We start from the raw sequence: 14,921 nt of genomic DNA, 5'->3' as shown, positions 1-14,921 counted from the left end.
TGATGGACACGATGTTCCCACAACCAGCAGTCACATAGATTTGTGTTGAGGGATCTTGAAGGCCACGCATCTCAAAATTGCCGACATATGATGCATTCATTACCAAAGGCTTCTCAAAGCAAATCTTTCACCTTGCAAAAGAAATGTGGTGTCGCCCCAACTTGTATGGAAATAGTGGTGTGAACAAAGCTGTGTTCTTGCAAAGCTGGAATCATGTGTTGCACAAGGAGATTCTTGTAACATGCAGATGTCACTTTACACCAACAAGCCCACAAGTTGTCATCTCCTTGAAGAAAAACAGAATGAGGAGTTTGTGAAACAACACCACAATATAATTATACAACCAATCAATAACAAGGATCACCCACAATTATAAGAATGCAAATCTGGAGTAAAACAAATTAATAAATACACACCAGCAGTAACAAGAGTAGATGAATGAACCAAAGCAGAACAGGGATATGAGCAGCCATATCTGCAGGAAGTCAAGAAGAGAAAGGAATTTGGGCTCTTGTAGTTACAGCTGCCAAAACAATTAATATGGTTCATTAGACCCTGTTTGGTGAAGAAAGAATAAATAAACCACAGCTATAGCTGCAATAATAAATAGTAATACAAAATGAAATGTGAAAAATCAGTTTGAAGTTGCATTATCTATAACAAATCCACTGCATACTCACTAAACTAAGACTGGTCTTCATTTTCCTATTCAAGGATCTGAATACTTGCTCTAGGACTGCTGAGAGGAATCTCCTTGCCTGTAGCCTATTTCAGTACTGATAAAATCTAATGGAAGCTGTACTATTGTTGTATATATTCTTCAACAAGCTAACATATGTTGGACTGCACCTTTTCCCTTGTTTTCCAATAGCCATCTGCACAGTTTTTGCTGAAATGAAGTCAAAAGTTTCTTCAACATATGTGAATTTTGACAAAATGCTAATGCATACTCATTGCTCCATTCTACAATTTTGTCTATGGCTTGCATTGTCCATTGTGCTGTATTCACTTTTATAACCAACTTGTGTCCTTTACTGATTACAGTGACTGTATTAAGTTCTGGGTGCCAGACGTCCAAGTATTATGTCCATCATCTCTTTGAATGCAAAGTTACAAAACACTGTTATTGCTGGTCTTCCAGCTAGCATAGGGTACAGCAATTATAACACATGAAAATAAAATGTGGAAAATTAAAGAAATCAATCATAAAACAGAATAATGATGTTAAATATAAACAAATATTAAGAATTTAACACACATAAAAGAATATTATAACAATGGCAAATATTTCATTCTTGGCTGGATAAAATGATACCACTGAAAACTACTCATTTCCTTTCACAGAGTTTTGATAACAGTCATGAATTCACACAAAAAATTGTAACATTCCAGATATCTCATGACGATGTCACCACTGCATCTATTCCTTCTTGTTGTTCATTATCCAGAAAGATAGGATGAATTATGTGGAAACACCAAGTGTAGACAGTCTTATATGCACCATCTACAACATGGGCAGTGATTGGTAGTGTCAAAGATGATATCCCAAAGATGGATATAAGGGGTCTATCAAATATCCTGCCAATGTGGCAAGACATTTATTGGTCAGACAGTGTGTACTGTTGAAGATCATTGCTAAGAACACCAACAGCATGCCAGATTGCAACAGTCTAAAAAGTTGGCAGTTGTTGAACACTAGCTGTTGGAATTAGGAGGAGGAGGAGGAGATAAATGTTTAATGTCCCATCGACAATGAGGTCATTAGACACAGAGCACAAGCTTGGATTAGGGAAAGATGGGGAAGGAAACTGGTCATGCCCTTTCAAAGGAACCATCCTGACATTTGCCTGAAGTGATTCAGAGAAATCAGGATGGCCAGACCCAGGTCTGAACCAACAGCCCCCTGAATGAGAGTCCAATGTGCTAACCACTACGCAACCTTGCTCATGCCTGTTGGAATTACACAGAGTAGATTATGACCATTCTAAAGTTCTTATAGAGGCTTCTAATTTCTGGGGCTCTGTTATTAAAGAATGTATTGAGATTTGATTAAGAGAATCTCTGATCAAGCATGACAATGGCTATATCTTTAGTAAGGATTTGGGAACGTGCTATTACCTGTAGTCTGATTATGAAAAGGGAGGAGATATCCCAAAATCAAATGACTTCACAAACAGGTGGAGGAACAGCAGAGGTGCCACCAGTATGCATCCCTAGGTGAGCCTAAGACAGAGCACTTTGTCAGCAGTTTGAGTGGGGGATCGAGGGATGGGGAGAGGAGATGAAAGCAATGTGCCGCCCCTGAAGTGGTCAGTTCATCAGTGTACCTGATGATGGCAACAAGGTCACCTGTTGAAATATTGTATCCATTGGATAGTGATATCTGGGCAGTTCACTTGTGAACTGTTTCATAATAAGTAAGCTGGGAGAAGCTGAAGAACTGCATAACATTTTGTGCTACTGCCTAAAATGGAAGGTAATACTCCATCAAAAACAAGGAATGCCCTTTCATTAAACCTGATTTGCCTTATATTAAAATGTATTTTGCAGATACAAATAAACCACATAACTGAAAGTGCCCTCTTGCTAGAGTAGGAATCCAAACGGATATCTTTTTGTATCTGGAGTATTCCAATTTCCTAACTGATATCAGCAAGCAACCCATTACAGCCTTTTGTACCAGAATATGAAATTACTGTCTGAACCATCCACATTTCGATACATATGCCACAATATGGTGCATGGTGGAGTGTAGCTTCATTTACTTTCCTGTTCTACTCACAAACAGAGCAAGGGTAATATAACTGTCTAGATACCTCCATATAAGCCCCAATTCCTCTTATCTTATTGTCATGATCCTTATGTAAAATGTACAATGAGGCCGTAGAATCATTCTGCAGCCAGTTCCAAGTGCCGGTTTTCTAAATTTTCTCAACAGTGTTCTGCAAAAACAATGTTGTCTGCCCTACAGGGATTCCCATTTGAAGTCACAAAACATCTCCATGACCAACTGGTACAAAATTTAGCAGCTCAGCTCTGAAGTGCTTCAACGTCTTCCTTTAATCAAACCTGGTAGGATCCCAAACACTCTAACAGTATTCAAGAATGAGTAGTGTTAATGTTATATATGTGGTTCTTTTATAGGCAAGCCATATTTTCTTAAAATTCTTCCATGAAACTGAATTCAAGTATTCATCTTCCCTACTACTGCCCTTACATGCTCGTTCCATTTCAAGTTGCTTTGAAATGTTACACCTCAATATTTAACAGACATGACTGTGTCAAGCAGCATGCTACCAATGCTCTATGTAATGGAATTTTTTTTCCTACTCATCTGCATTAACTCATTTTTTTTCTACATTTAGAGCAAGCTGCCATTGTTTATAACATCAAATAGAAATTTTGTCTAAGTCATCTTTTATCCTCCTACAGCCACTCAATGACAGCTTCCAATCCACCATAGTACCATTAGCAAACAGCTACAAATTGCTACTCACCTTGTCCGTCATCCCATCAAGGTATATAGAAGGACAAGAGGGTACTCTCATACTTCCCCGGACATCCTTGATGATACCTTTGTCCCTAATGAACACTTGCCATCAATGACAACATACTGGGTTCTATTACTTAAGAAGTCTTCGAACCACTCACACATCTGGGAACTGTTCCATAAGCTCATACCTCGTTAATAGTCAGCAGCGGGTGGCCATGTCAAATGCTTTCCGAAAGACTAGTAATGTGGTATCTGCCTGTTATCCTTCATCCACGGTTCACATGATATCAAGTGAGAAAAGGGCAAGCTTGAGTTTCATATGAGCGATGCTTTCTGCATCCAGGCTTATTTGTAGACAGGAGCTTTTCCACGTCATGGAAATTTATTACATTCAAACTCAGAATATGTTCAAGAATTCTGCAGCAAGCTAGTAAGTAAGGGGCCAATGTTGTAGAGTAGTCTTTGTAAAATTGAACTGCGATTCCATCCAGATCTGACAGCTTATTTGTTTTCAATACTCTCACTTGCTTCTCTGCACCAGGGATACCTATTTTACTATGCCCTCCATACATGCATCTGTGCGATGCTCGAATGATTGTATGTTTGTACAATCCTCCTGTGTTAACGATTTATTGAGCTATAGATAGGTATATGTATTTTATATGGAAATTATTTTCACTTGTAGTATTGTGATTCTAAATTTCACTCTTATTATTAACAAAAACACCATTAGCAGTAAAAGTATTGGCCTTTCTGTAAATGTTGGAATTACAAATCCCAGAAGAGGCTTCTGCAAGATGTCTGGGTTTTCAACGTAACACATGATTTCTGCACATATCATTAAACCTCAGTGGCCCAAGACAGTGGCCATGTGCGTGTGAATTGTACTTGCATGTGCATGTGCTTTTTTTTTGTGTGTGTGTGTGTGTGTGTGTGTGTGTGTGTGTGTGTGTGTGTGTGTGTGTCATACTACTGTCATTATGCCATTCTGAATTTTCTGTTCTTTGAAATGATGTTTTATGATTGTGAGTGGTATTTAAAATACTGTGTACACCTGATTATTTGTGTATGGATTATGCAGTTTGTGTATTATTTGTGCATCAAAGAAAAAAGATGTGCAATATTTTTCTCTAGCAAACAGCAACCAACAACTTGTCACACAACAATAGGTGCCACTTCTGTTGTTCAAATGACTGCTGCTTGACAACAGAGACCCATTTCCCTTCTCATCAGCCAGCCTGTCCTGTGTAAATCAAAAACAATTTCTATTTCTGACTTTAATTGGCAGGTAAGTGTCAACAGAGCAAGTTAAAAGGAATTTATAAAAAGAGACAATGGAGAAGTGAAAGAAGCATGAGTTGATTTTAAAACAAAAATTAGAATTAACTGAAAGGTTTGAGAAAGGTGAAACTGCTGCAAAACTAAATGTTGACTATGATATCATGCACTGTCATTAAAACGAATAAGCAGATAATACAGGATTTTGTCACGAAACGTGATTCTAGTTCTGGATCATCTACAAAAAAAAACATGAAGAGATCTACATTTGATGAATTAGATCAGCGGAGCAAGCTGTGAGCAGCAAGGCGCGAGCACGGAGCAGCGCGAGCACGCTACCCCCACTACCAGACCAGAGCGGAGAGTGGTGAGAGTCACGTGGGGCACACAACAGCTGCCGCCTGTCAATGTAAATCCGCAGCCACCTGCAGGGATATCACTCACGAATTATTACTGCGACAAATGAAACAAATAAAGGAGAATGTACACGTGCCACATAATTTTATTAGCTTAGTGTATGCCTCTACATTCGCATTAATTTGTTAACTGTTACACAATAAAAGGTGTCACTGAAGTGTGGGATTCTCGGTTATCTTGTACTTTCTGCCCTTTACAATTACATCTATGTTCGGAGTAATTGTTCTTGTGCATTTTAGGCGCAGCGTGCAGTTTAAATTTCGATCAGACAATGCGTTTCTCAGGCGCATCTTCTTACATTTCATTGCAGAGAACAGTTGTTCACAAACATACGTGGAACCGAACATTGATATTATTGTAGCCGCCAGTTTGTGCAAACGAGGAAATCTATCCTGAGGGAAGTGTCTGTAGAATTCCAAAATGTTTTTCTTGTTCTGAAATTTGTCTCTGTAGTCTCTGTCACACTGCAGGTCAATAATTTCTTGCTGCAGCTCAGGACGAATCTCTTAAATATTCGCTGAATATGGAGAAAACAGATCAAAATCACTGTCTAGTGCTGTCGGATCTTGAAAGTGCTGATCAACTAAACTATGTGAATAACGTTCACAGTCTTTGTGAACATCTTGCATGGATGATAATTTAGGAAAATGAGCTAGGTTTCCTGTTTCCAGCTGTCTCACCCAAAGTGTCAATTTCATTTTAGAAGCTCATATTTGATCTATGAAATGAGTAATTAGCAGATCTTTACCTTGTAGTGAAATGTTCAAAGCATTCAGATGGCTAGTTAAATCTGCTAAGAACGCGAGATCACATTCAAATGTGCGCGTGCACTTCCCCTCCCTCCCTACTCCTCCACCTTGCACCTGCTCGCGAGCACGTGCCTGAGCAGACGCGAGTACTCGTGCTCAAAACTGGCCAGTTGTTAAGCCCTGAATTAGATGCTGCTCTTTTCCTGTGGTTTAGCCAAAAACAAGCAGAAGGTTTCATTTTCATGTGTAATGAATGCCATAAAAGGATTTTTTCATGAAGTTCTAGAGTTAGAGGGGCAATTTAATGCCTCATCTGGATGGCTAATCAGATTCATAATGTTATGTTACTGTGCAAGGAGAGCAGTTTAGTTCAAATGTTACAGCAGCTGATTCCTTCTGGGAAGAGTTCTAGAAATTTATGGAAAAAGAGAATTTCACACCAGACCAAACATAATGCAGATGAAAGTGGTCTGAATTGGAAATGCTTACCAACCAGAACCCTTGCCTTTAAGAGCAAAGTTCGTGCTGCTGGATATGTTTTCTAAAGAACACATTACAATTTTGTGCACCACTAATGCTTCTGGGAATTAAAAAGTGAAACTGCTAGTGACTGGAAAATAAAAATAAATAAATAAATAAATAAAAAACGTGTTCAGGGATATTGCAGATAAGGATATCCCAGTGCATTACTATGATCAAAAACAAGCATGGATAGTGAAATTTTCAAAAACTGGTTCCACACACATTTTGTACAGTGCAGTGATTTCTAGTGAGAAAGGATGGCTACAGAACGCTGTTCTATCTTCCTAATGAGAGGGTTCTCATATTTGGTGATGGTATCATTGTAACAAAATTTTTAGCTACTAATATGACTGCCATTATACAGCCAATGGACCAAGGCTTAATTGCATTGGTAAAATAGCACTACTAGGCTGGCCAACTGAGAATGCTAGTTGACGAGAATGATTTGGTAATGTTCTGGAGAGTTGACAATTCTAGATGCCATACATGGGATTTCTGATGCCTGGCAGGAAGTCAAGCCACATACACCAGTTCAATAATGGAGAAAAATTCTTCCAGGTACAAAAGCAAGTGATTTTCATGGTTTGAGTGAGAAGACACAACAACCGCACAAATAACAAATTTGGCAACAGGTTTAAATGGTTTTGAACATGCTGATGAAGGAAAGTTGAATGAGTGGCTGAAGATCAACACTTGTGACCCCAGCTTCCACAACATGAGTGACACTGAAATTGAGACTACTGTTTCACAACAGAACAAATAAGAGGACAGTGAATGAGAAAGTGGGGACAGAGAAAGTAAACTAGTCAGTCATTGTACTTCACTATAGTGATGTTGTTGCTGCAAGAAAACTTTGAAATGCTATGTGGAAAAGCGTCAACAACTCTCAGAAGCAAACCAACATCACAGACTATTTTAAGAAATAAACAGGACTACATAGCTTCGATATAATTTTGAACAAAGAATGCATGTGTGGAAATATCTCGATTATTCCTGTTTTTCAGTTACCCCAAATAATCAGAAGTATACAGCATTTTTTATCCTGATTTCAGATCTGATTTGAGTTTTTCCGTACAATGTCAAATTTATGAACAAATCACTTCTGAAATCACATTTTTCTTATAATGTGGATTTTTTAAAATTCAAGTAAAAATTGATTATTTACTTTCCAGCCTTGTATAGAACCACCACACACCTCATTAAAGTCGACAATCATGTGTGTTCGCTTTAAAATGCTGATAATTATTACAAAAACACAGCACATTCATAGCAATTTAATTTCCCTTTGTTGTTTTCATGGCATCAAGTTTTTTTATGACATGGAGCTAAACTTCTCTTCACTGATTGTCTCCCTTCACCGATGCCATCTCTCTTAGCATAAAACAACAGTCAACCATAGCCATAATGTTTGCATTCTGTTTTCCCTTCTATCTCGTTCCCATCTCCCTGGTGTCCTGGTAAAACAATTCTCCCTGTTTTTCACTCGCACAGTCAAGGTTCACAGGGGGAAAAAATCAATATGTGAATGTAGAAAACTAAGCTTCATGCTTACGTTACATCCTAATTTCATGGAAATCTGCAACATTGTTTCACCAAGGGTTTATAGTTTGGATGTTCGTTGCAGCCCAAAAATATGGCCACTACTTCTGTGGATTCAATGCACTTTCAAATAAATTGTCTCGCACTAAACGTCTTACCTGCAAACCCACAAAGATCCCTTCTTTATGTTTCTCACATGATACATGTGGAAATCTTGTTACCAAGTACCAGAAGCAGTCATCATCTTTTCAAGTGCTTTAGTGGACTGTTTCATTAATGCAAGCTTGATGTGAAGAGATGGTGATAGTATCCTGCTTGATTGAACACTTAGTTCATTTATTGTAGTTGGTGAATTGGGTTGTTCTTTTGGGCCAGTTAGTCACCTTCCAATGCCTGTCTTTCGCTTGTCTGCACCAATCACAAATGAAACACAGCAGTTTTATTTAGATTACTGACCAAGGGACATACCACATACATTCAAACTCCAACATATTGTCCAAGAATGTTTTTCATGGCTCAAGTATTTCAACACAGCTTTGAGGTTTTCTAGTACCTCCTTAGGGTGTACTGAGTGTATGGTATATCTTGTGTGTTGCATCTGGGAGGCATTTCAGCCCTCCACCAACATAAAAAATGATTCACAATTGGTGGGCTAGTAAGAGGGAACTAAAAAAAAGAGGAAGACTACCTGTGTCAATAGAGGATTGAATGCAAGATGGTCAAAACTATAAATGGACGTATTGAAATGGATTCAAGGACACTGTCAAAATGGCTTTTTAATTAATACTAAAATGATTCAAATACACACTCATAAACTAGCACAACAGTGGAACTTAATTGACTTTAAGGGATGAGTTGGTTGGTGCAACTGGTTTATGAAGCATCATGGACTTAGCATACAAAACAAAACCAATATATCTCAGAAAATGCCACAAGAGTATGTAGAGAAAATATTATCTTTCCTTTGCTTTATCATTCAAAATCAAAAGAAAACCAGTATGGAAGTAAGCCAAATAGCAAATATGGACAAAACTTGTCTGACATTTGATGTGTCAAGTAATAGAACTGTTGCCATGAAAGTTGCTAAAACTGTAACTATAGAAACAAGTGGACATGAAAAAATGCACTACATAGTTGTTCTTTCATTTTCCACAGATGGTACTAAACTTAATCCAATGATCACTGTCTAATGCAAAACAATACCAACAGGTGGCATTGTATATGTTGTAACACTTCTGCCACTAAATGTAACTGGGTTTTCTCTTTTGATGCTAGTCAATTGTCAGGATGAGCATTACTGCAAAGGGCATTTGATTCCAAAGCATTATGTCAGGGTGAAAATAATAAATAAATTAATTTTTCTCTCTTAACAACATGTGGGCAGGGTGGGTTCTTCCTTGGCTCGGGTATGAGGTAGAATGAAACAGCATTTTTACATAAGATAACTTTTATTGAAGATTTGTAAAACTGTTCCCTTACTCAATGTTCTGGCTCGGAGAGCGGCAGCTGTGTCGTTTGCGAAGCCTTCTGCTGCGGCAGCAGCAGCATCTGATTACGCCTGGCGGTGTGTATCTCGTGTCGCTGTCTCGCCCAGTTGACTGGAGATGCGCATCATGCGGTGGCCCGTTTAATTATTGAGAGCAAAGTCGTGCATCGGACGGTGATACCTTGGATGTGGCGTCCCAGTGTTTCTCTTCTCTAAGCAGTCGCATGTGTCAGTGTTGTGCGTCGGCCAGCGGAGCGGTGCTGCAGGGGAAGGTCAGTGTCCCGGACTCGAACAATGGACTCCCGCTTGCCAATCTTCGGCTGTCAGATCTTCATCCCAGCTCACAGGTGACTGCTGATGTGAGGCCGTCTCCTTCCCGTCCTCACAAGTCACCCGGGTACGTAAAAATCAGACTTCAAATACTTCTTAACTTCTGTCTTCTGGCACCGAGGTTGCTGCTTGCCATTCCATTACAGCGGCGGACTTGGTGCGTCTGTGTATGATGAAGTCTTTTCTTGCATGATGGTCTTCAGCACCGAAACTGACTGAAAACTACTGCTACTCTTCTTCTCTTCTTCCTCTTTTTGTCGGGCCCACTGCATCTCACGTATTTATTCACTTCAGTTCACTGGAGGTGAACGACTTCACGGTCATTGCCTCTTCTGTGACGTTGAAAAGCTTCTCGAAGAATCTCCTTAATGTCGGTCATTGGCTCTTGGAATGTAGGCGAGGGCCTTTGATCACATGTGACAACTGAGAAACACGTGAGCCGGTCATTGCCTCTTCTGTCACATTGAAAAGCTTCTTGAAGAATCTTCTTAACGTCGGTCATTGGCTCTTGGAATGTAGGCGAGGGCCTTTGCTCACATGTGACAACTGAGAAACACGCGAGCGGGTCGGGCGATGCCCTGATGGCTGAATGGACAGCGTCCGCTTATGTGGGGAGGGTGATGGCTTCTTCTGAACTTGCTGACTTCACGGTCATTGTCTCTTCTGCTCTGCCCACTGTTTCACAGTGTGTAATTCTTCTAAACTAAACTAAGTTTTTCATTTATTTTCTAATTTCTACTTCACTTTGATTTCACTAATTTATTTACTTATCTTAAGTACCATTCAACAATGTACATGACAAGGGTTGGAGGGAGAAGGCTGGTATGAAATTATGGATTAACAGAGTGTGGGAGAGAAGGAAAGGTGCTTTACTGAATATGAGTTCTCTTCTTGTACTAGATTAGTTAGAGTTAGTAATCACTTAAACAATTATGTGAAAGAGAAATTGAAACAGGGAAATACAGAGCTTGCTGTTATTCTGGTAGGACTCACTTCACAACTACGAACTCTTGATGTGTCAATAGATAGACCATTTGAAGAGGGTATGAGAGAGGAATGGAACAAACGGATGATGGATGAAACTAAACATGAATTCATACCAAAGGGAGCTTTAAAATGACCTACAAACAAACAAGTGTGTTAGTGGATAAAACAGTTATGGTCTAGAGTGAGAGATGACATCATTCTTAAATATTTCACGAAGTGCAGCATAAGTCACGCTCTCGATGGTAGCAAAGACCATCTTATATAAGATGACAATAATGACGACAAAGAGGAGGAGGAGGAGGAGGAGGAGGAGGAGGAGGAGGGGGGGGGGGAGGAAGTAGTAGAAGAAGGTTCAGATGTTGATATTCAGGGATTTTAAAGGTCACTTCAGTTTTATAGCCTAAGGATTTTGTTTAGTCTGGGGTTGCAGTCTAATAATAAAAATTCCAGAAATGTTATTTCTTAAAAAAGTGCTGAAAAATTAAGATGCGTCTTCTAGTCCGTAACATCTTATAGCCTGTAACATATGGCAGCTGAATTATGTATAAGTGATAACTTTTAGAAAGTTATTCTCCATCATCATCGTGTTACCTCACCAGCAACTGCTGAAAATGGCACAGCCTAATACTCTACATGAGAATAGCCTAATGGTTAATGCCAATCCCATCAATGTCAAGACAACTACCAACTCGGCTATGGCAAGTAGCGTTACATTGCCAGCTGAAACTGATATTAAACAGAATCCAATATTATAACCTATAGTTCTATTGCTGAAGTTAATACCATGAATTTTAATCCCATAATTGATCCAGATACAATGATTTCTAGACCCAAGATACAATGATTTCTAGCCCCATTGTCAGAGTAGATAATGTAACATCAGTCCTAACAACTGGATCTGTTACTACAGAACAAGATTCTCTTGCATTGATTTTGCAAAAATTAGAGAGCACATATACTGACTTTTCAACACTAAAAAACAACAACAAATTTTTATGTGAAACTAGATCAAAATACTCTGAAGCTTGCAGTGAAACAAGTAGTGTCATGTGTAGTACATATATCTGCTGAGCCTAAAAGCAAAACAGAGGAATTTCTAAAAGAATAGGGTAATCAGATAACTGAAAAATTCGAAATAGAGCTAAGGAATGTGATACATCAGACTGTCACTGATGTATGTGCAACCTGTCAAGTGCGAATTTAGTTCCATGAGGTAAACGTTGCCTCAAAATCTGTCCAAATGGCAACAACTGGTTCAAGATAAATTAACTAGCCAAACTGATTGTGTGAAAAAGGAATTAAACGCTGTAAAAGGGCAAATTGGTGATAACATGTCACACATGCAGCTCAAGTAGATCGGGTCACTGGCCACTATTCTTAGAATCCATCAATATTACTCTCCAATAACAGAAGCAATATTGCCACTCCTACCTGGCAGAAACATACAGAATTGTTAGATGAAAAAAATTTGCAGAAATTTTCATCTGCTTGAGTTACTGAAAATTTATCAGAATTCAAGTTTGGGTGAAGCAAGATCAAATTCCTAAATCAAGTAATTTCATCTGAGGGTATAAATTCCAATCCTGAGAAATTATATTATGAAAAGGAGTTGCCACTCATGATACAGTGGAGATACTGAGTCACAGATAAGAACAACAAAAAGACTGTCACAAATAAGCTTTCGGCCAGTATGGCCTTCGTCACAGACAGCAGACACACACACTCTCATGCAAACGCAACTCTCACGCACACAACTGCAGTCTGGCAATTGAAGCCACACCACTTGCGTGGTTTCATCTGCCAGAGACTGCAGTCGTGTGTGTTGTATGAGTCGTGTTTGCATGGTGTGTGTGTATGTGTATGTGTGTGTGTGATCTATTATTGCCGTAGTGGCTGAAAGCTTATTTGTGACAGACGTTTTGTTGTGCCTATCTGTGACTCCACTATATGGTGAGTAGCAACTTTCCTTTTCATAATATTGTTGCATTTCATCCTGGATTTTCCATTGTTTAATCGTGAGAAATTGAGTGCTATTAAGAACTTTCTGCTTCCAAGAAACAATCAACAGCTGAAAGCCTTTATAGGGTTATGTTTATGTTTTTAGGCAACTTGTGCCACATCAGTCGTTGAATAGCTATGCCTTATTAGGCCTTTTAAAGAATAGTCCGCGGTACAGGACAGAACGTGAGGAGGACTTTTGGGGCTACAAAGTGTGTGTTCATTCACTCTGACATATTGCATCATCCCAACAAATCAAAAGACTTTTGCCTTGCCTCCGACACTTTATTTGAAACCGATTCTATGCAAAGGAAAATATGAAATAAGGAAGTGAGCTTTGCCTGTAGGACCCTGTCTGAGTATGAATGAGGATATTCTGCACCTGAAGTACAGATCTTGTCTGGGCTTTAAAAAAGTTAACTATTAATTGTTTGGAAGACATGTCAAGGTTTACTTTTATCACTGAGCCTTCAGTTTCTTACTGTTATGTAAAACTGCTGTATAATCATCTTACCCATTGGTCAATGTTTCTTTAGTCATATACCTTTGATATTGTTTACGTAAAATGAAGTGACTAAATCATTGCTGACACCTTATCACAGTGCATGCATGTGTATTCTGCCACCTATCAAAATGCTCTTGTATGGCATACTCATTATGCATGGTGCAAAAAAGTGCTGCAGGAAATTGACCTTACATCACTATTTCCCAAATATGTAGTAATGCACACAACACATTCCAAAAAGTCTCTACCCTGCCAAAAGGCAAAACCTTTGAACTTGGGCAGTAAGACAGAATTGCATACGATATTACCTAAAGAATCTTTGAGAATGGTTTGTATTGATCTTTCAGCACTACCACCTTCCATCCATGGGGGTGTTAATATACTGTTGGCTTATATGATGTCTTTTCTAAATATCTTAAGCTCTATGCAGTGAAATCAGCTGCTGCCACACCAGTCATTAGGAGAATAGTAAATGAAAATATCCCTATGGTAGGCAAGTTTCAATCAATTTTGTCAGACAATGGGCAATTTCACTTGTCACAAATATAGGTAAACTTGAAAGATCAGAAGATTAAGCAAATATTGGTCCCACAGTTCAACCCACAAGCCAATCCCATGGAACAGATCTTTTGTGAGTTCAATCACTTTATGAAGACTTACACACCTCATAAACAAATGAAATGGGTAGAATTTCCAAGCATATTCGAAGAAATAGTGAATAATTTTCCTATGCATCCTACTTCACACACTCCGGATGATTTACTGAAATGGGAAAGAAAAGAATCAGTGGCTGAAACCTATTCCACATATGCCATGAGCAGAGGAAAGCCTGTAAGAAAGTTAAAACAAGGGCTGACTTCTGTCACGGAAAATACTACTCTACAAAAGGAACAGTATGACAAGAGGCTGGGTAGAATGCAGGTATACTCTGTAGGTGAGAAAGTGATGTTGAAAACCCACTACAAACCTTCACTATTATTAAGAAAGAATAAGAAATGGCAATTGGTACCTATGAGACTATTCCAGATAATCCAAATTCCCCACAAAGCTCGTTACCTACGACCCATCTGACTATGAGTAAAATTAAAGGTCAGTACCCTCACAAGACTTGGGAAGTATTTCCAATAACTGAATGCATATACTGACTGAACCTATAAAATAGGATGAGCATAGGCTTTAGTTATAGAACTGTGCTAGTTACATTGAGTATAATCTTCTGCTTAGTTAATAATGTTAAGAAATTGGGAACATACATTACCACAACACACTAAGTTTTATTTTTTGTAGAAGAAATGCCTGGCTGCAAGTACGAAAGATTGTATATCTAATCCATATGCAAATGGTATTGGTGTAGCAACAGGAGCAAGAACATAGACGACTACTCTCCCATTTAAATGAAAACATACACTTGATGTGTCGGAGAAGAATGTTTTTGTAGTATGACCATTGCAACCTTAGGGTTAGTATTGCTTAAGGGCAGCAGCGTCAATGGGCGTGACCCGTTTACTACGCAGGTAAAAGCAGTTTGGTCATAAGTCTATTGGTTAAGAGGTGATGAAAAATTAATGACGTCCTACAAGGTATGAAAGTGTTTTGCATAATATGTGAATGAGTGTA

General features: G+C 38.8%; 1 protein-coding gene across 2 annotated transcripts in view; it reads right to left on the bottom strand.

Annotated features, from left to right (window-relative positions):
* Positions 1–14,921, bottom strand: part of LOC124545443 (zinc finger protein 726-like) — a 167,109-nt gene that overhangs the window by 75,106 nt on the left and 77,082 nt on the right. The window lies entirely within an intron of this gene.

Source organism: Schistocerca americana, chromosome 8, assembly GCF_021461395.2.
Source record: "Schistocerca americana isolate TAMUIC-IGC-003095 chromosome 8, iqSchAmer2.1, whole genome shotgun sequence".
In the NCBI taxonomy this organism is placed as follows: domain Eukaryota; kingdom Metazoa; phylum Arthropoda; class Insecta; order Orthoptera; family Acrididae; genus Schistocerca; species Schistocerca americana.
This window is presented reverse-complemented; position numbering and strand designations above follow the sequence as displayed.